The sequence below is a fragment of the Choloepus didactylus genome, chromosome 2, assembly GCF_015220235.1.
Source record: "Choloepus didactylus isolate mChoDid1 chromosome 2, mChoDid1.pri, whole genome shotgun sequence".
NCBI lineage: Eukaryota > Metazoa > Chordata > Mammalia > Pilosa > Megalonychidae > Choloepus > Choloepus didactylus.
The window spans coordinates 216008880-216031309 of record NC_051308.1 but is presented as its reverse complement, the minus strand read 5'-3'; the positions used below and the strand labels follow the sequence as shown (position 1 = coordinate 216031309).

Genomic DNA, 22430 nt, shown 5'->3' with positions numbered 1-22430 from the left:
GTGATGGGCTTGTGGCCAAGTGGGTCCAACTGGGGACTCGGAAGCCATTGTGCTGTCACATAGAGCCTGAGAATGTGTGTTCCCATTGGCATCAGAGAATTCTCCTGGACTTTCCACAGAAGGTGGGCCAGCACATCTCAATTTTTGCCTAAAATGGTTTGAGTCAGGTTTCTTGCCACTTCACTGTGACAGGATCCTTCCAGGCAATGATACTCTCCGGCCACTGTCTCATACCAATCGATAGAGACTGAAATGGAACATTTGGAAATGGCTCTATTGACATCTTCACATTAGAAAGCCTGGGTTGAATTGCAAAATTGCTCTTTTGTCACCAGGTTGTCTGTGCAACAGACTTCCCTAATTTGACCTTTCACCTGTAATCCATGATGAGGGTCTTATACTTTCTACTCTACTATACTGTTTGAGGTTTTACTTTTAAAAGTAAAAATATAACTTTTTGAAAAGTTTTTTTTTTTTTTTCAGAACTGGGTGAGCCTTTAAAGGAATGAGAGGTAATATAGGAGAGTGATTTAGAATCTAGGATCTGGAATCAGATATTCTGGTTTGAATTCCAGCTTTTCTACTTAAACATTAAGTGACCTTGACCTTAACCTCTTCACCAGTAAAATGGGATTATATTCACTTCTTAGATTATTGTGAGAACATGTGAATCACTTAATGTTGTAGAGTGTAAATAAATATTAATAAGTAAAAATCCATTAAATATTACCTATTTTTATTAATTGTAGCAATCTGGTTCCCTAGTAATTATCACAAAGAAGTTTTAGAATAACTATAATGTATGCATATCACTTCAAGAACTGTGAGAAATGTCAGAAAAAGATTTTCTGTACAGTTTAGAGCCAACACTAAGGGCTCACACTGCAGCCCAAATATCTTTTTCCCTCCCTGCTGCTCCACCCTGTCTAATAAATCAAGTTGGCTTACAAAACAGAGGTTCCATACAATAGATTTTCAAGTGGAAACTTTCCAGAGACTTCAGACTCTTTGACATGAAGACCAGGATATGGGTGAGCTCTTAGCAAAGGATCAGACATTCACAAGGAACGACTGGTGAGATCCTTCTGAGATGAGCAAGTGCGGCAAACATCTGATTCCAGGCTGTGGACAATTTGTCAACCAGGTGATGCCTAACTTTCACCTTTCCTTTGACCTTCAGTTCGTGTGGGTTCTATCTGATTTTAGAGTGAGATTTATGACCCCATTGAGGATATCCTATCTGTATAACACTTAAAAATGTGTAAGGAGAAGTATATTGATTTTCAAACCCTTACTGGTCTAAAAAATCAAAGTAAACTGATGTGCTTCCATAGACACACCCATTCTCCTAGAATGGTTAAAGGTCACTTCCCCTCCCAGTAGATGGCCTGGCTTCTTAAGTTCTTTTGGAGGCTGGGCATTTTTCTGTGTCTGCACACCCTCAGTGGCAGCAACAGAGAATGTCTGGAACAGAAGAATCATGGTGGCTCTCCCAGAATTCAGAAATTGTTCCAGGACAAGCCATTAATTGGGCAGGGACGATGGAAGAGCCCCAATGCTTGTTTCTGTCTGTGCCCCTGACCGCTTGACCACACTGCTTCTCTAAGTCTCAGTCTGTCAGGAACCCCTGAGGCACCCCTCTCCTCAGCCCAACTCTTCTTGCCCAAGCCATACAAGAACCTTCCCACACTAGGGCTTGGATCTTTTTGGTGCCCCACTCTAACACACTGTAAATGGCTCCCACTTTCCCACAGCGCCAAGTGGAAACCCCTCTGCCTGTGTTTCACAGCCCTCCCTTATCCGCGAGGCTGATCCTCCAATCTCCCACTCCTCCCCATTTCATGATTCACCAGCCCTTTACGGCATAAATCACAGCACTACAGGCATTATGATGAAAGTGGAGGATAAGTAAGGGGCTGGGGAGGGAGTGGGTACCACCCACCAAGCCGATTGCTGAAGCCTTCTCAGAGGAAACAGACTTATCTTTCTTGGCAAACTTATGCCCTTGCTGGCAAAACTCCCGTCCCCCGTTCCCCACAGCTGCCGTGCCAACTTGGCTCTGCTTCCCCTCCAGCCCAACCCCCACCCTCCAGGAGATGCCCTCATTTTCTGCTTCATTGAGAAAATAGGGATCATCAGATAGATATAAAGGCTTCCTATTTTCTTCTTTAAAACATAATTCACACCCATGCTTTCTTCCTGGTATTGAGTCTTGTGGGGAGACATAACCCTCTTCTTGTTATCCCCTTTCCCTGCTGCTACCCCTCTTCCTACTGCCTCCCTCAGAACTTGCTCCTCACTGTTAGGATGCTGACCCTTTAGCCTCTTACGTTTGCACAAGTTAACTTGATGACATGATATGGGTGGCCCCAATCCTAACATTGGCAGAACCTTGGGCAAGTTTCTCACCCCTCTGAGCCTCAGGCTTCTCATCTGTGCAATGGGCATGATACCTGCCTCACAGACTTGTTCTTGGGATTCAACCTGGTAACACACATAAAAGCATCTGGCGTAGTCCTTGACACACCCTCACGACCCCTGACTCTGGTGTTCACCTCCTTGTATAATCCCCAACCCTGAAGTGTGGGCAGGGCCTGTGACTTGCTTGTAACCTATAGAATATGGCAAAGGGGACAGGATGTCACTTCTGTGATCATGCCACTAAATATAAAAAACTCCATCTTGCTAGTAGATTCACTCCAGAGATTCTCCTTGCTGGCTTGATGAAGTAATTGGCCACACTGGAGATATCCACATGGCAAGGAACTGCAGGCAGCCTCTAGGATCTGATAGCAGCCTCCAACCCAAAGCCTGCAAAAACCGGAAGCTCTCAGTCCCACACCCGTAAGGACTGCCCTGGCTGACACCTTCCTTGCAGCCTTGTGAGACCCCAAGCAGTGGCTCAGCTAGCCCGTGCCCAGACTCCTGACCTACGAAAACTGTGAGATCATAAATGTGTGTTCTTTGAAGCCAATAAATTGGTGGTGATTTGCTGCACAGCCATAGATAATGAATACTGTACTCAGCACACAGCAGCTTCCTCACAATTCTAGAAGAGACTGTTTAACCTTGGTTCTTCCTCCAGCCTCTACCCTCCTTGTTTGATTTCCTTTTCTTTCCTATCAGCCTCTTGGAGGTAGAGGAGGCCCCCAGCTGATGCGATCCTGCCCGGCGTTGCCTATTCTGTAGTGGCGCCAGTTGGGTTGTCTTCCTTCCAGCCAGAACAGTGGGCTCCTTGTGGGCAGTGGCTGTGTTGCATCACATGGCTCTCCTGGGAAGGGCCCCCACACCGCTGCGACCCCAGGCCTTATGCCACCCCTTTCTGGTTTCCTGTGTGATTAATTATGTGAGTGTGGGTGGCCAAGTCTGAGTTGTGACAACAGTTTGCAGCCACCCCTGCTGAAAACTAACATCATTAACATTCTTTTATGAAAAAGACAACAGGAGGGTGTGAAGCTGCTAGCTCTGATGACTGTAATGTAATGACAGTGAAGGGGAGGGAGGGAAGGAGAAGAAGTGGGGGGAGCCTGGAACTAAGCGTGGAATAATGTGGGAGAGGAAAAGCAGGCAGGATGTCATGGAGCCAGCATCCCAGGCCCACTCAACCTGGCTCAGGTGCCCTGCCCTGGAGAAGAGGCCGGAATCTTTGGGCCCAGGGCTGCCTTGTTGATGGCCAAATCGCTCCACTCTGACCCCTTCTCTCCTAGAGCCTTTTCTGCTGTTCAGTCATTATTTATTCATTCACTCAACAAATATCCATGCAAATGTTTTTCCTCCAATGTACCAGAAATGGTTTTGGTGCTAGGGATACAACAGGTCTCTGATCTCTTCCATTCCAGGCAGAGGGAGACGGTAAACAAATCAACCAGCAAACACACCAGATCATCTTCTGATATTGTCAAGTGCTCTGAAGGAAATAAATCAGGGAAACAAGATAAACAATGACAGGTGGAAGGTGGGGCACTATAAATGGGGTGGCCAGAGTTAAGAGATATGGAGATGACGTTTGGGCTTAGACTTAAAGAGCAAGGAGCAGCAGGCAGGCCGTGGACTGAAGGAAGAGTTCCTCATGCAGTAGGTCAACAAGTGCAAAGGCCTGAGATGGGAGTAGTTGGTATTCTAGAAGGACAGAAAGGAGGCCAGAGTCACCGAAGGTGTGTGAGCAGCGGGCCAGGAGGGCAGAGGGGAGATGTAGCAGGAGCGCTGGGCAAGGGGAAACCACGGAGGCTTGCAGGCCTTGGCAAGTTTATTTTGAAATCTAAGTGCAATGGGAAGCCATGGAGGTTCGCTGCAGGGAAGAGCCATCTATTTCCACCCTTGACTTTTAGTTACTGGTCTCTCTAGAGCCTGCAGAGACTAGCAAGTATGAACAAGGAGAAGCCACCTCTTCTAAGGTCTGCAAGAGAAAGAGTCAAAGCTAGAAAACACTACCCATGACATTTTTCCCATTTGGAGGGAGACAAACAAGAGCCTTCTCTTGGTCTTCCTTGGAGAAGCTGTAGGATACAAAGGGAAAGCAGGAACCATGGAGCACCTCCACCTGTGAGTCATTATCCCAGGTACTAGAAGACCGAGAATCAGAGGAACGGGGTGTGTTGATGGCAGCAAGTTCGAGAGGAGCACGTCTTCCTAGATCACCTAATCCATGCAGAGCAGCTTCTACTAGACCCGTGGTTCTCAGATTTTAGTGTGAGTAGAATCACCGACGGGGCTTATTAAAACAGATTGCTGAGCCCCCACCCAGGGTTTCTGATTCAGTATTTCTGCGTGTGGGCCCCAGACCGTGCATTTCTAGTAAGTTCCCAGGTGATCCTGCAGCCGCTGGTCTCTTCCCCGCCCCTATTCATTCCGTGGAAAAGGAGGGACTTATCTGATAGATGAATCTGGGGGGCGCTGCCCATGCTCAGTCAAGCCCCCACCCCAGCCCACCCTCAGCTGAAGGGTGTATTCAGGGTGGCTCCCCAATCAGTTCATCAGTAATAAAAGTGACAGGCTGCTTCCCAGCTGCCTTTCTCCTGCATCTGCTGACTGATTTTGAACTACGTATATTTATTAACTAGGTTTCCCTCAAATCCCAACAGAGAAGTTGATCCCAGTTGCAAAACAAAAATCAATTAGCAATATGGCTGCACAGATGTGTTGGGATCTTCTGGTTGGTTTAAGCCTCTTCTAAGACATAGATTGTTTTTTGGGCAAAAAGGTGAAGTTTCTGGGCCTTTAAAACTGGGACTCAAATCCTAGAACAAGGTGAGGACATCGGGGTGAGGTCACAAAGGCACTGGCACCCCTATGTCCTGTCACACCCAGGCACACTCCCACAGATAATACCTCCCCTACAGGTGTGCTGCAGGGTAAAGGAAATGTCTGAGACATCACTGTAAGCGGGGTCTGGAGTGTGAGAAGTGATCCGTTAAGAGGGGTGCCTGTCTTCGTCCCTAAAGGATGGTGTAGAGAAGGAGAGAACAACATGCAAGAAGGAAGTTTCAAGCAGGAGACACAGTTTGGCCAAAATCCCAAAGGGACAAGTGACCCTCTGGCTGGCCTTGGCTCTGGGTAGACTGCCAGTGCCACTGAGCCTGCTCACGGGGCCGTCTCCTAAAGGTTTCCTTGTAGCTGCTCTGCCTACCCCTTGCTCCCTTCCCACTCCTGTCTCTGCCCTGGCTGTCTGAGGTTTCTAAGACTCCTTCCTTTCAACAGTGCCGTGCTTCAGCAGTTACCCACCCCCCATGGGCTTCTGACCCAGCTCTCCGCTGTCAGCCATGCCCCACTCCCACACCCAGCTGCATTGTCCCCCACACTCACTGCCTTAGGCAGCTTCTGAAGTGACTCTCAGTCACCCCACTGTTGAACCCTGAAAAGATGTGCTCAAGCCCTAATCCCCACACCTGTGAATGTGGCCTTATTTAGAGATGGGGTCTTTGCAGGCATAACCAGGTTAAGATGAGGTCATACTCAGTTGGGCTGGGCTCTGATCCAATATGACTGGCATTGTAAGAAAAGTAGAAAAGACAGATCCCAGACAGGGGAGATGACCCTCGAAGACGGAGGCAAAGCATGGAGTGATGCTGGCACAAATCAAGGCGGGCCAAGGAGTGCTGGCGACCACCGGAAGCCAGAGGAGGCAAGGAAGGGGCCTCCCGGAGACTTCAGAGAGAGCACAGCCCTGCTGACAGCTGGATATCAGACTTCCAAGCCTCCAGAAGTGTGAGAGAATGCATTTCGGTTGTTTTGAGTCACCCGTTTGTGGGGCTTTGTTACACAGCCCTGGGAAACTAATACAGCCACCTCCTGGTACTCACAGCTTATAACCCTCCTGCCTTTGAGTGTGGGCGGGACCTGGTAACATCCTTCTTTTTATTTTAGGTGTTGCAGCAACTTTATTTTCCTTGATTCAAATTTTTTTTAATTAAATTCAGTTTTATTGAAATATATTCACATATACAATCATGGTGTACAATCAACTGTTCACAGTACCATCATATAGTTATGCTTTCATCACCACAATCTTATTTCTGAACATTTTCCTTACATCAGAATCAGAATAAGAATAAAAAATAAAAGTAAAAAAGAACATCCAAATCATCCCTTCCCCATCCCACCCTATTTTTCACTTAGTTTTTGTCCCCATTTTTCTACTCTTCCATCCATACACTACATAAAGGGAGTGTGATTCACAAGGTTTTCACAATCACACTGTCACCCCTTGTAAGCTACATTGTTATACAATTGTCTTCAAGAGTCAAGGCCACTGGGTTGGAGTTTGATAGTTTCAGGTATTTACTTCCACCTATTCCAAAAGATTAAAACCTAAGAGGTGTTATCTATATAGTGTGTAAGAAAGTCCACCAGAGTGACCTCTCGACTCCATCTGAAATCTCTCAGCCTCTGAAACTTTATTTCATTTCATTTTGCATCCCCCTTTTGGTCAAGAAGATGGTCTCAATCCCACGATGCCAGGTCCAGATTCATCCCCAGGAGTCATATCCTGCGTTGCCAGGGAGATTTACACCCTTGGGAGTTGGGTCCCATGTAGCGGGGAGGGCAGTAAGTTCATCTGTCCAGGTGTCTCAGTTAGAGGGAGAGAGGGGGCCCCATCTAAGCAACAAAGAGGTACTTAGGGGGAGACTCTCAGGCACAATTATAAGCAGGTTTAGCCTCTCCTTTGCAGTAATGAGCTTCATAAGGCAAGTCCCATGATAGAGGGCTCAGCACATCAAAACACCAGTCCTAATGTCTGTGACAACATCAGCATCAGTCCAGGTGAGGGAGTCCAATACTTCCACACTTACTCCCAGCTCCTCAGGGGGACTCTGTAAGTATATTTTTATTCTCTGCCCAAATTACTTTGGGATGTGTGGTGACATTTTTTTAACAAACAGAATATGGAAAAAGCGATAGATGTCACTTCTGAAATTACGCTATAAAATATGGTGACCTCTATCTCTTCCTCCCTTCCTCCCTCCTCTTGCTTTGCTTGCTTGAAGCAAGCTGACATGTTGAAAGCTGTCCTAGGGAGAGGACCATGTGGCAAGGAACTGAGGGTGGCGTCTGGCCAACACCCAGCCAGGAACCCAAATCCTGCCAACAACCGTGCGAGTGAGCCTGGAAGCAAATCCTTCCCGTCGAGCCCTGAGGTGGCCACAGCCTAGAGGACTCCTTGACAGCAGCTGTGTGACAGAGCCTAAGCCCGAGGACTCGGCTAAGTGGCACCTGATCCCAGACCCTCAGAAACTGTAAGAGAGCAGATGTTATTTTATGCCACTAAGTTTTGGGAGAATGTGTTTCCAACAGAAAGAGGTAACGAATACAGCTTTTGATATCAAGAAGGGCGCTGCCATGACAAATACCTAAAAATGTGGGATGGCTTTGGAACTGAGCACTGGGCAGAGGTGGGAAGTATTTTTATTAGAGAGAACGTAAATTGCTTTGAAGAGACGGTTAGTAGAAAACTAGACTTTTGTTACACTACCAGTGAGGGCTCCAATGGAAGTGAGAAACATGCTACTGGAAACTGAAGGGCTATTGTAGTTAGGTAGTGACACTGTCATCTGCAGCCATACAGGAAGCAGAACGTGTGCTTAATGAACTTGGTGATCTACCTAAGAAGATTCTAAGCAAAGTGTTGCAGGTACTGTCTGGTTTCTTCTTGAGGCTGATGGCAAAATGTGAGAAAAGAGAGAGAAATTGAGGGAATAATGTTAAAACATAAAGGAGACAGGACTTGATAGTTTTGCAAACTCTTAGCCTCTCAAGACAGCAGAAGATTCTAAAATGAAGAAATAGCTTTTGAAGAAGTCAAGAAAAGGTAGCCTAGAGATGAAGCAGAGGGTGTGACTTTGTTAAGATGAAAGGATCATAGTATTAAATCCAGCCACTAAATGTCCTTTAAAGAGAGTGAGGTTGTGCCGCACAGATCCTCTAAATTAAACAACAGGGCTTCTGGAAGCAAAAGGGTGGTGTCTTTTGGACATTTTACCAGGAGCCCAAGGTAGAGAAGGCTCATTTCAAAAGAAATTTGTGGATGTGGCTTTTGTGAAATAGATTGAATCTAAGATTCACAGAAGACCCACAAAGTTTTTGAGTACACCGTTATCAGCAACAACTGCCAACTTTGACTGAAAGGGAGAGGGGGATAGTACAAAATAAAGAGGCCACAATAACCAAAATTCTCAGCGGGAAGCAGGCTGAGAAAACAAGTCAACTGCACACGTGTTTCCTTTGATGGAAAAGGAAGAATGATTCAGAGGGAGGATCAAGAGCAAAAAAAAAAAAAAAGATGGAGCAAAGTGTCATAGAGAATTATTCCCAAGCTTTGAAAGCTAATGAAGAAACTTCTAACAGTTTCCTGGCTGGATTTCCAAATGGTTATGGACCAATGACTCCTTTCTGTTTCTCATTTTTCCCCTTTTTGAGTAGGAACATCTATAGCCTTTACCCTATGCATAGTCCACCACTGTACATTGGGGGTGCACGTGTGTGTGCAGATCTAGAATAACTGTACTCTAGAACCTATGCTGAAACAACTTCACTGAAGAGCCTCATCCATACCTGGACCTGATGTAGACAATGAGATTCTGGACTTTGAGCTGACGCTGTCATGGGGTGAGACTTGTGGACCTTGGAAGGGGGAAATGTGTTTTGCATATGGAAGGAACAGGAAACACTGGGGCCACTGGGAAGGATGTGGTAGGCACCTTCTGACAGGGCTCTCCGCGATCTTTGTCTCCTGGTGTTCATGCCCTTGTATGATCCCCTGCCCTCGTGTGCGAGCTGGACTTAGTGACTGGCTGCTACAAATATAACATCGCAAGACTGATGGGCTATCAGTTTGAATTTAGGTTATAAAAGACTGACTTCTTATTCTCTCTCTCTGGCTCTTCTCTATCGGGATGAAAACTGCCCTGTGGAAAGGAACTGAGGGTGGTCTCCAGCCAATAGCACAGAGGAACTGAATCCTACACAAAGAACCACACGAATGAGCTTGGGAGCAAACCCTTGAGCTTTGAGACGACTGCAGCCCTGCTGGGCTCCTTGATGGCAGCCCTAGTGAGAAACCTTGAGCCAAGGGAACCCAGCCAAGCCACACCCAGATCTCCAACACACAGAACATGTGAGATAAATGTTTCAAGCCATTAAATTTTGGGGTAATTTGTTCCAAGGTCCTGCCACACAGTATTTTGCTCAGAAGCACCATACAATCGCCCTCTCTGCAGGGCCTTTGCACATGCTACTCCAGGATGGAACTGTCCTCCCTACCTTTTAGGTCTGGGAAACTCCCGCCTGCCTTATAGGGCTCAGGTTAGGTATCCCTTCCTTTGGAAGCACCTTTGACCTCCTGCTTTCTGCTGAGCCCCACAGATCCTTATGTATGTATACACGCTGCCATCCCACTGCACAATTGTAGCTACTGTTCGTTTCCCCAACTGGTGGAGGAGGCAGGGACCTTGCCTTATTCATCCTGGTATCCCTAACAGCTAACACAATGCCTGACACAGAGTAAAATAATAATAACAAACTTTTATTGAATGCTTATTACATGCCTGGTAGTATTTGAAGTAATTTACATGTAATTCTAAATTAGTTAACACAAAAACCCAATGAGGTGGACTTCTTAAATAGCCCCATCTCTTAGATGAGGAACTGAGTCACCAGGTGAGGTGCTCAGTGCATACCGGCTGGAAAAATGAACAATTGAATGTATGAGAGGCGGGTTCCTCCCCCCAGCGCCCGGCAGTAGCTGGACTCCTCATCTCTCAGTAACTCTTTGAAATGGGCAAAGTTGGGCCAGGAGGCCTCCTGGGCCTCTCTGGGCCTGATCGGTTAAGTCCTTAAGTATTTCCAGAAAATTACCTGGATCTACCCCTGGGAGCCTCTGAGGCAGGGCTTGGCTGGCACCCAGAGAATTTGATGGGCACCAGAAACCACACCTCCAGTTGTCAGCTCACAGCTGTGCCTGTGGCCCTCAGGCAGAATAAGCATTTTTCTTCCCTCACACCCTGTCAATACAAACCACGTAAATTCTTCGATACCCATGTTGAAACGAACAGATGCGGCTCTGTATTTTTAATGCATTATCTGCAATTAGCAGCAATGAGCACGGAAGAATTCCGTGGTCCCTGGGGCTGCCCCTCGCCAACGCAGCTGCGAGCACATTTTTGCTGAAGATTCTGGCCAGGCTCTTCTGGCCCGTGCAGCCCTGAGAAGTGGTGAGGGAACTTCCATTTGCAGAGTGTCTACTCTGCCAGGAAGTGGAAAGGGGGTCGCTGAAGCCAGATCTTCTCCCTACTGCTGCCCTGGCCTCCCTCCCACCCACCATGCCATTGTGATTCTGCAAAATGGTCTTAACACTCTGACAGAATGTCTACCATGGGAGGCCCCAAAGTCAGCGCAAGGCGACGGTCCCGGATGTCATGGATGAAAAGCGTTTCCATATGCTTGGGGTCTGGGGTGTGAGTAAAGGTCTGTGAAATGCAAAAAGAGAATGGTGCTGTGCTCTGGGAAAATGTAACGGGGTGTCTGCATGGACATCAGCAAAGGAGGCTGGTGACTGAGAGCTGGTGGGTGCTCACAGGCTCTAGCCAAAGTAGAAGAACATTTTTTTTAAAGTGCTTCCCAGGCACCATCACATTTAATTCTAGGAGTCATGGCCTATGACCCCAGCCAAAGACCACCAGGGATCCACCTGTTGCTGAGCCAGGTGGGTTTACTGACTCGTGGCAACCAGGGAGAAAGCACATCACAGGGAAGTGTGGGAAGTTTTAGGAAGAGGGTGTTAGAAATAACCTATCGTAGGATTTGGGCTTGTATTAGATGGTTTGGGGGACAGTCTCTGGATTGGATGCAATCAGGAAGTAGAGGTAATTCTATGATGAGGCATTTAATTTTATCTAGAAGGTGGGAGGGATGAAGCAAGACTGAAGTTGTAATCAGTTAGGAAGCAGCAGATACTCACATTAGCCCAGATGCAAAGAAAGGGGGATGTTTGGTCATTTTTATATTTTGGCTGATGTTCATGTTTTTGTCTGAGTTCACGCATGATTATGAAGTGGTCTTGTGTTTGTCTTAATCTATCACGGTTACACAGTAGCCTTGCCTGGTGTCAAAGTTCTGCAAAATTATTAAGTCTGGGTGTGAGTATCAGGTCAGCTGCTAGCAACACCAAGGCCTAGCATGGTGTGGGGACAGTGACCCAGCTGTTGGGGACAGCTGCTCTCTTTCTCAGCAGGCTCTGTTATTGTGCCCAGTTTACAGATTAAGAAATTGAGGCTCAGAGAGATTAAGTAACTTGCCCAAGATGGCAGTTAGGAAGTGGCATTGTGAACCCAGGGTCATTGCCAGTAGAAAGGGAGTTGAGAGACTAGCAGAGGGGAGTAGGGGAGTGGGTATGATCATGGGAATCTAGACTGACCATGAGGAGGACAGGTCAGGTGAGAAAACAGAAAGAACAAAGGTTTGGAGTCAGATTTGTCTACCTTAGAAATCTGAGCTTACTACTCACATCTACATGGCCCTGGGCAATGTATTTAACATCAGAGAATCAGTTTCTTCTTCTGCATAATGGTAATACCAAAATATGTTTCTCACGGCTTTGGTGACAATAAAATGAGAAAACTTAGTATAAGGCACCTATGCAATACCTGGGAACAACAGATACCACTTTGAGCATTTACTGCATACCAGGCACATGTATTAACTCATTGAATGCTCACGGCAACCCCATAAGCAGCTTCTATTATGATTCCTGATTAGCAGATTAGAATATGGAGGCACAGAGAGGTTAAGCAACTTTTCTGAAGTTACATAGCTATCAAGTAGAAGAACCAGGATTCAAGCTCAGGCATTCTATTCCAGCACCTTACTATACTGTCTCTCTCAGTAGCTGTTGGGGCATGGCTCCTTCTCTTCTCTTTCTCCCTTGATGCTCCAAATCATGAGCTTCAAGGCTGTAGTCCTATCCTGATGGTGATTTAATGCCCTGGAGTTCCTTAGGCCCTAGGCATTTTCTCATGCATGTGTCTAAGCTGCTTGCTTGGCTCTGGTCTGGGGAACACTCATTTCCTTTTAGAAGGTCAAAACATTCGTGGTATGACAGATAATATAGATTCAGTTTGCCGTGGTCGATGGATCAAATAAAACAAAGTATTGCCTTCTTGGTATTTCCCTGCTTTTCAGTGAGTACAGAAGTTAGAGGAAAACACTGGAAAATGAGCAAAAACTAAATGGGGGAGTGCGGAGTGACCCAACACGGCAGCCCAAGCCCTCTTTTGGCAATATTGTGTGAGCAGAAGGCAAATGGTTGTCCGAGAGGAAATGGGTCTCTTTGGATCCCACAGCAGTAGAAAGCTGTTCAGAGTGGACATGGTGCCGCAGTCCAAGGCTGACTCAGCCTTGCCTATTCCTGACCTGTTGAATGGGTTTACAGGTTGTGTCACGAGTTCTGGGAGACTGGGAGGCAAGGACTCCTGGGCCCAGTGACTCAAGTAACCAAGGTCTTTCACACCATGGACCCCTCTCCAGTCCCTGCTATCACTGCAGGGAGATGAAGCTCTAGAACTCACATCCAAATTCTCTCTGCTGTTTGATACAAACCAAGATCACCAATGTCGCGTTTTTGGAGGCTCATCTGTTTTTAATTATATCTCTAAATCCCAAGGCATTAAAACTCTGAGAATTTAGGAAATTTAGCTGCTTAGAGGATTCATAAAAAGTCACTGTAATTGCTGATATTTACAGAGCTCCCTTTTGCAGACTGTGAAAGCCAGAGAGACAACATGATCATGGAAAGGACACATGAGATTGCTCTCAAGTTCTCTTCACAGAGTGCCAGGTCCTTAATCTGTATGATTTTGTTTAGCTCAAGGAGGTGGATGAAAAGCATAGTTTTCTCCATTACCTCCTGAAGGAGACCAAAGAGAAGAGAGTTAGTTAAACTAATGTAGAGGAAATGCCTTCGGATGCTTGCCCAGCCTGTGCCCTCTTCTTGGGACTGCCCTGCTCCTGTCCCCTCCAGGCCATGCTGAAGGGCTGGGCTCCTGCAACTGAGCTTGTACCACTGAGTTTCCCCTGCCTAGATTTGGCTGACAACAGAAGGAGTGGGCATTTGGATACTGAGCTGAGCCAATCACATTCTCACTCTTGACGATGTAAGTTAAGAGATTCAGAAACCTGGAGTCAATCAGTTGGGTCCTATCTTAGATGTTTCCTGGGGCTGCCACAACAAAGGACCACAAATTGGTAGCTCAAAACAACAGAAACTTTTGATCTCACAGTTAGGGAGGGTACAAGTATGAGATCAAGGTGTCTGCAGGGCCCTGCTCCAAAACCTGTAGGGGACAATCTTTCCTTACCCCTTCCTAGCTTCTATGATTTGTCAGAAACCCTTGGCATTCATTGGTTAGTAGGAATCACATCTTCAAAGATCCCATTTCCAAATAGGATCACATTCAAGGAGGCAGGGGTCAGAACTTGAACCTTCCTTCTGGGGGACACAATTCACCCCATGACAGATCCCTGGAATTAGCAGGTCAGGCAGACTCAGGGGCTGGAGTGATCATCAGGGACCATGTGTAGTGATTCACAAGCAGATCAAAGAAGGGGAATAGACCACAAGGGACTAAGGAAGCTGTTCTCCAGCATTTCTGTCCCATGTATCCATCCAATAAACCATCTGGATTCCTAAGCCAGGAGCCATCCCATGAGCCCTGGGCCATTAGTATCTGAAAGTAAGGCATTGGAAATGACCTGAACTACTGCTTTGCTTTCTCTTCACGTGGCTTCTCTTTGGCTGCAGTGGAAGACAAGGCTGGTGCCCCATGAGCACCATGTACATGAGACGGGAGCAAACTCTCTTCCTCTCTAATGGGGACAGACAGCACCACAGGCTAGTGGGAGACCAGCACGTGGTCCATTCCAGAGACCCTCCCTGACCTTTATCAGAAGCCAACATGGGTCTCCCCAAAGCGGCCGAGGTATGGGGCACAGCCGCCACTGACCTTCCCAGCTGGAAGGAGAAGGACTGAGCCGAGACTCTCTAAAGGAGTCATTGTTATGACACGTCGCAGCCATCTGCTCCCCACATTGATCTGACTGCTGCAGCAGGGGCTGCAGGCAGCAGACACAAGGCCCTGGGAGCCCAATTCGATGAACAGCCCTCATTGATCCGTTTACCTGTCTGATGGCCCGCCAGGCTTCCCGCGTGCCGCGTTTGAAAGACAGCCATGGAAGGTTAGCGCTGCAAGGGCACCTTGGGCCCCAGGACAGCCCAGGATTTTCACAAATGGGAAGAGCAAGCCCCAAAGACACTATTGAGAGGTGACCTTCCTGATTTCAATCAGGGGAGTCCAAGTAGCCCCATTGTTTATTGGGCAGCCTTAGAGAGAAGAGGGGCATTATTGTGCTTTGTGACCTTGTGTTTCCCACAAGGAGCAAAGCAAAGAGAATATATATTTAAGTGAAGTCCCTAGAACTGAATCAGAAGCTCTTGTACTAAAAGAAAAAAGCACATCTTACCACCAAGGCAGCAATGTACTGTCACTAATTCAGAACCCCCATTGCCCTGGCTCCATGGGACACAGATGGCACAATCACAGATTTCTCTCAGCTGGAGGTTCTGCATGGGGTGTGTGAGACAGTGATTTCCACGATGCCAGCTTTTGTCCAGCCCTTGCTCAGTGTCACATTCAAGTTCAAACCTGTCCTGTCCCAGTGCCAATGAGTTGCCAGCAGGCAATTCTTCCTGCTCTCGTGAGTGGATTCCAGAATTAGTCTGCTGCTCCCACATCCAAGGTGTCATGCATCTGGTGGGATATCTTCTCTAGGGCCCCTGCAGCTTTTGTAGTTAAGCCCCCACCCCCACCCCAAGCTTAGCCCATCTCCATTCCTGCTCCCTCATGAGCTGGGATCCTGGTGAACCTTTCTGGATGGCTGGAGTTTGGCCCTATTTTTATGAGGGTTGGATTTATCTTTCCATCACTATCAACTCACAGGTGTCCCTGATCTAAAATTCACACAAACCCCCAATTCGTGTATCTACCCCATTCCCTTGGAATTTGCCAGCCCAGATGAGTGTAGAATTTGCCTTACTTCCTTGGATTGGTGATATGGGCAGTTTCCTAATCCCTGTTCTAACCAACATCACCATAATTATGAGCACAAGCTTTACAGTAAAGATAGAGTTGACTTTGAATATTCATCCCATTAGCCAGCTCTGTGAACTTGGGCAAGTTACCCAATTCCATTCTTCTGAACCTCAATTTCCTCACCTGTGAGACAGGGACTTAAAAACCTACTACTCAGGATTGGTGTAGAATAAATGAGATGATGGATATAAAGAACTTAACACAGTGCATCACACCTACTAACATGCAGCACTCATTGAGAGCTTGCACTACGTTAAGCTCTGTGTCAGGTACTTTGTAAGCATTACTTTATTTAATCCTCACAATAATCTCATGAGATTCTATTATTCCCAATTTTTAGATGAAAAATATTCAGCTGGAACATGTGAAGTAACTTCTCCAAGGTCATGAGTTGGTCAGTGGTTGAGCCAGCACTGATTGTGACCTCATGAAAACCAAAGATTATAATTTATCTCATTTTATGTCATAGCACAATGTCCAGCATATGGTAGGCCCTCAAAAATGTGTGTTGAATAAATATATGGACTCCCATATCAGCGGTCCTTTGTAAACTGGAGTGAGAGCTCAGTTCTACCAACTTATGACTTCTCCCCCTTCTCTTCCTCCTCCTCTATTTCTTCCTCTTCTTCTATTTCTTTTTCCTCTTTTTCTTCTCTTTCTTTTGTACTAAGCTGTCGACTTGTGTATTTCTTCCAGTCTTTGGGTTCTTATCCTTTGTACAGCTATTACCAGGTCTTTTAATACATTCATACCTTCTACATGAATGGCTACATCATTTCTATACCACCTACTCTTTAATCAGAGAGCACTCACAGTTTCAGCACATTGGACAGAGCTAGGATTTTTGAACTCATTTTGTGTAATCAGTATCAGATTTACATTAAAAATATATTTACATTAAATGTGTGACCTGAACACGGGAAAATACTGCATTCCACACTCCTAGCTCAGTGGTTCTGGCTCTTTCTTCATTCTCACAGTCTACAAGATGAGGAAAGAATGCCATAAAGATTTTATGAGTCCAATAGAAGCATTCCTCAAACAGGATTTATTTCAAAGACATCATTCGGAAACTGTGGCCATGTTGTTTAAAGGGGAAGCAAAGCTCATTTTGATGCAATTCTTACACTTGAATAAAGTCCAAATGTTTCAGAAGATACTCTGAATGCCTACCAGGTGAGCAACTTCTTCAATTTGGTTCAATCAACAGACTCTTTATAAAGCATTTTAGCTTCTCTGGCCCTGTACTTGAAAACAGTGATGAGACAACAAAGCTGTGATTTTCTCCTCATTCATGGTAAGAGAAAATGACAGAGAATTATTGGATTGGTCCTTTCAGACCTTCATACTCTGGGACAAAATGTATTTATGATGCCCAGTATATGCTAGACACTGTGATGAACTTGTCAAGGCAAACAAGACAAACTTCCTGCCCTCAGTGATCTCACCATCTGTCAGGGAAGATACCAGTGCCCACATGCAACCTACTATGCAGTGTGATAAGGGTTATGACAGAAATAGGTACAAGAGCTTGCCATCTGGGAGCTCGTTCCAGAATTGTGTGTGGAATATCGCTTATCTTCGGTCTAGCTCACAAACTCCTATTCATCCTTCAAGGACCCAATCAAATGTCTTTTCCTCTGGGAATCCTTTCCTGACTCTCTGTGATGGTTTGAAGTTGTTATGGACCCAGAAAGTCATGTTCTTGAAGCTAATCCATTCCTGTGGGTGCGGACCCATTGTAAGCAGGATCCTTTGGTGAGTCTTAATCCTCTTATTGGAGTCCTTTATAAGATGAAATTCACACAGAGAAAAAGATGCAGAAGCTGAGAGAGAAAGACAGAGAAACAGAGAGCAAGCCCCTGAAGCCAGAAGCTGGAAGCAACAAAACCCAGAAGAGAAGGGAGAGATGAGCAGATGCTGCCAGGTGCCGTGCCACGTGCTGGAGGAGTCAAGGATCACTGGCAGCTGGTCTTCAGGAAGAACATTGTCTTGATTATGCCTTGATTTGGACATTTTCATGCTTCAGAGCTGTAAGCTTGTAACCTAATAAATCCCCATTGTTAAAAGCCAGTCCATTTCTGGCATATGCATTTCAGCAGCCTGGCAGACTAAAACGCTCTCCAAGACAGAGTTAGTTTTCTCTCCTTGGGGTTCACACAATATCTTGAAGAAACAGGAAATGGAGGAGACAGACACTAAATAAATATTAAGTCTATATATAAATTTCTGGAGGAGCAAAAAGCAGGAAACAATTAACCACCAAGGATGGGGTGGAAGACAGTTGAATCGGTTCCTGAAAAACATGGCGAAGGTCATTCCAAATAGAGTAAATAGGAAGGATAGAAACATGACAGTGTGAATGGATCTGATGTGTTTATAGGATGGTAAGACTCTTGGGGTATCTAAAGTAAAGTGCATAAGAATGGTGCTGAGAGCTGGTGATGGAAGGGAAAAGTGGCAAAGGATGAAACTACTGAGTTAGGATGGGGTGACATTATAAAAATCCTCTAAGAAGTTTGTTCATACCATAGGCGGTGGGAAGCTATCAAAATATACTTTTATTTTTACTGATTTTTCTTTACCCAGAAAGAAGTATATGCTCACAGTAAAACTTTTAGAAAATCTAAAAGCACATAAAGAAAAACATAATAATTAACATCCCATTCAGAGATAAGGGTTTTAACACTTTTTTCTTGTCTTCTCTCTTTTTATGATTATTATTTGTGTATGTGTATAAAATTAGCTCATGCTACATATATTCAGTTTTGTATCTTTACTTTTTCACTTAATATATTTTTTAAACATTTTCCCATTTCTCTGAATAGTCCTTGAAATTATAATTTTAATTGTTAAATGTTTTATCAGCCACATGCACCATAGTTTATTTAACCATTACAGTTGGGTGTGTAGTGTTTCCTTTTTCCCCACTATTATAAATAACATTGGAATGAACATCCTTGGGCATATCATTTTACACTAACTCCTCACTGTTTCCTTGGGATAAATTCCTAAAAGCGGTATGCACATTTTAAATTTTAAACACCGTCAAACTACTTTCCAAAAACGTTGTGCCAATTTACAATCCCACCAACAGTATATGAGGCTCAAAGAGGTTAAATTACTTGTCTAGGATTAAATAGCTTGAGAGTGGAGAGCTGGGAATCAGCTGTGGACACTGATATCCACAGGGTTAGGAGGAACTTTAGCGGTCAGATTGGGTACGGGGTGGCTACAGGCAATTGCATTTGGAGGACTGAAAAGGACTCAGGTGAAGATGGATGCTCTAATGAGCCAGCTTCAAAAGACAGGCTGTTCAATGAACAACAGGTGATTTCATCCTCTCTCCAAAGCTGCCTCGGTCACAACTCTTCCCACTTGAGAATGTATCGACCAAAGAGGAATGAAAAGAACATCCTTTTCTTGACTGGTATCCCTTTATAGAACCCACGTCTTGGGCTGGAACTGCACAGGAGAGAACTTCCCTGATTATCCCTGAAATTTGGTCCAGGGAGGATTCCCTATTAATGCCTCAGGTTCACTGAACAGGGCAATAGTAGGCAGACAATTTAATCAGCCATGAAGGAAATCAGAGATATCCATCTCCCTGGGACCACAACATGTTTTCTCAGTAGTCTTATAATGAAGAAATGACTCAATGAAGGATAAAAGATTCAGGATCCATAACTCTCTCAATCCTCCTACCTACTTAACATGGCCAGTGGTGGGGAACCCACTACCTTCCCCTAGGAAGGTACATTATTCTGTTAGAAAGATCTTTGCACTAAATCAAGGTTCGACTCCTCCAACTACCCACTGATTCCATTTCTGTCAATTATCTAAACTTTCTTTGATGGACATATAACTACCTGAAGATAAGTGCCATTTTCCTCAGTAGGTGCTGTGCTGGTGTATAAATGTCCGACAGACCTGGGGTTCCACTTCTGACTCTGCTAGTAACCAGCTGTGTGTCCCTGAGCAAGTTGCTAAGACCCTCTGAGTGTCAGATTACTTCCTGAACCTTAAATGATGATGCAGTTTACTTCACTGGAGAGGAATGATGGAAATATGAAATATCAATATAGTATGGCAAATATATATTTGTGGTTTCACCCCTTCAACCTGTTTTCCAACAGTAGACATAGTGGCTTTCAAACACTGCACAGGTGATCATATCCCTCCCCTGCTATAAACCTTCACTGGCTCCCTATTGCTCTCAGAATAAAATGCAAATAATCTGGTCTCCATCTACTTTGCCAGCTTCATCCCCTCTCAGTTTCCCACATCCTTTAGCAACTTTCCCAGACTTAGAATCTGGCAACTCCCCTCCTTCCGGGGCCACTGGGCTGACTGGACTCCTTGCAGACCATGCTTTCTGATTACCTGCCTCTGCTCTTTCCTTCCTGTTGCTACCCACAATCCACCTCATTATCCAATTCAGCATGGATTGCAGAAAAGAAAGAACAATTATTACAATTGTTGTCAAACCTTGTTGAGCTATTACTATGAATTGTGCCAAGCACTTTAAATTTGATTTCTCATTTTAATCCTCACAAAATCCCTATAAGGCAAAGGCAGATGAGGCTCAGAGGCTCAGAGAGGTTAAGTAACTTGTCCAAGGTCATACAGTGGTACAAGTGGTACAGACAATCCTTAAGCCCAGATTGTCTGACTTCCAAGACCTATCAGAAAATGACATCAAAGAACATGCACAACTCAGATCTATTTCCTATGGTCCATGCAGAAAAAGCCCCCCTGCCTGAACAGAAACCCCTTAAGATAGACTATCCTCAAAAACCTAAGTGCTTAGTCTGGCTTATGGAGGAGGCAATGTTATCGACCACAAGATGATTAGGACAACAATGAACTTAAATCCCAGCCACTGCTGGAGAGTATCTACTTCTGAACTCAGTCTGTTTCAATTCAATCTAATTTAATTCAGTGTGGTTATCAAGTACCCACTATGCACCCCAAAAGTGCTGGCTATGGGAGGTCCAGGGAGAAAAGCAGAGGCCCCTCTCGGGAAATCATAACCCAGGTGTGGGGTACACATGAGGAGGCAGGCATTGGGGAGATGGGAACCAGTCCTGGAACATCAGCAGGAGGAGATTTTGCCATATTCTTGTGCTAGTCCCTGGTCAATGACAAGTTTTGTAATTTTACTAATTAGCATTGTGAATTCTATGTACATATTTCTTACAGGATATGCATACAGGGTAAGGTATCTCATTTTAGTCTAATTGGTATTCTCAGGCGAAATACATATAAATCAGTATTGATGGGCTCCAGAGATGGAGTAGTTGGGTTTACATCTTGGCTTCATCATGTCCTTGCTGGGCAGGTTACGTCAATTTTCTGAGCTTCAATTTCCTCATCTGTAAATGGGGAATGAAAATAACACCTGCCTCATAGAGTAGTTGAAATGATTAAGAGAGAATATGTATACAAAGTGCTTAGCACAGCACCCACCAAGTGCCTAGAATGAGTGCAAAATATGTGAGCTAATATAATTCTTACTCTGGACTGGCTAGGCTGCAATAGTAGATGGATGGACCAACCCTGGTCCCTAATACTTAATAACTGCCTCTTGAATAAGTGAATGCATGAGTGGAATGCACAATTTAGGAGTGGCAGCCAGCTGGAGGGTCCTGGATGCTAAGCTAAGAGCTTGGACTCTACCCACTGGGAGAAAAGAAGCCACTCTTTGAAGGCTTTTCAGCAGGGGAAAGGCATGGCCAGGTATGGGGATTTAGAAAGATCACACTGGCCAGAACCCAAGACGGATGGGTAGGAGGAATTTTGCAGACTAGTAGGAGGACGCATCAGTGAGAACACCTGAACAAGGTCAGGGGTACTGATGCTGCAGAGCAAGGGCCAAATTGGAAAGATATTTAGCAGGCAGAACTGGCAGGACTTGCACCCAAGGGATGTGAGCAAATGAAACCAGCTCTCCTCCGTGCAGTGTCCATGAGGGAGACAATCCAGTTAGTGAATCAGGGGAGAAGCTTCTGGCTTCTCCAGAAGCCCCCGGCCACTGTTTTTCCTGGGGATGCTGGGCTGCCTGTGCTTTCCTCTTCCCTGACACACAGGAGAGATGTGACTGCAGGGTTCCTGAGGCTTGGGCACAGCGGGCGGCCCCATGGGAAGTTCTTCCATCCAACAGGCCTCGGAGCTTACAGCTGGGGCCAGCAGCCAGCAGTGGGAAAGGGCTCTCCCCTTGACAGATGGGCCTTGGCTAAGGGACAGAAGTCATTCCTAATTGCAACGTTTTGCAGGGGAAGTCTCCAAAGCTGGTTAGAAAATAAAAGCCTCTGAAAACAGTCCAAATAAAGGGAAGGCAACTCCCATTTATTTCTAGCTACTTTATGCCAAGCACCATAACCTATTTGCTCTCTTTCAGCCTTCGGCATGACTGCAGAAAGAACTAGTCACACATTTAACAGATAGGGAAACTGAGGCTCAGAGAGGGCTTTTTTGATTATGTGGCCTGATGAAGTTTGTCAGTGGAGGAACTAAGATTCAAATCCAACTCTCTGACTCTGAAGCCATTCTCCTTCCTTTACAACATATTTCATAATCTTTAATTTTAAATGCCCAATTTCTTCAGACGTTTGCATACTGCCAGTGGCGGTATAAAATGATTGAATGCTTTTAGGAAGCAATTTGTCAATAAGAATCAAGAGTCTTAAAAAATATTCATTCTGGGAATCTCTCCTCAAGAAATAATCATAAATTTAGGGAAAAAAGCTCTATGCACAAAAATTTTCTTCATAGCAATATTTGTAGTGGTGA

At 45.3% G+C, this 22430-nt stretch overlaps 1 protein-coding gene across 4 annotated transcripts in view; it reads right to left on the bottom strand.

Annotated features, from left to right (window-relative positions):
- The window catches only part of CSMD2 (CUB and Sushi multiple domains 2), a 646653-nt gene that overhangs the window by 359773 nt on the left and 264450 nt on the right, over nt 1-22430 (bottom strand). The window lies entirely within an intron of this gene.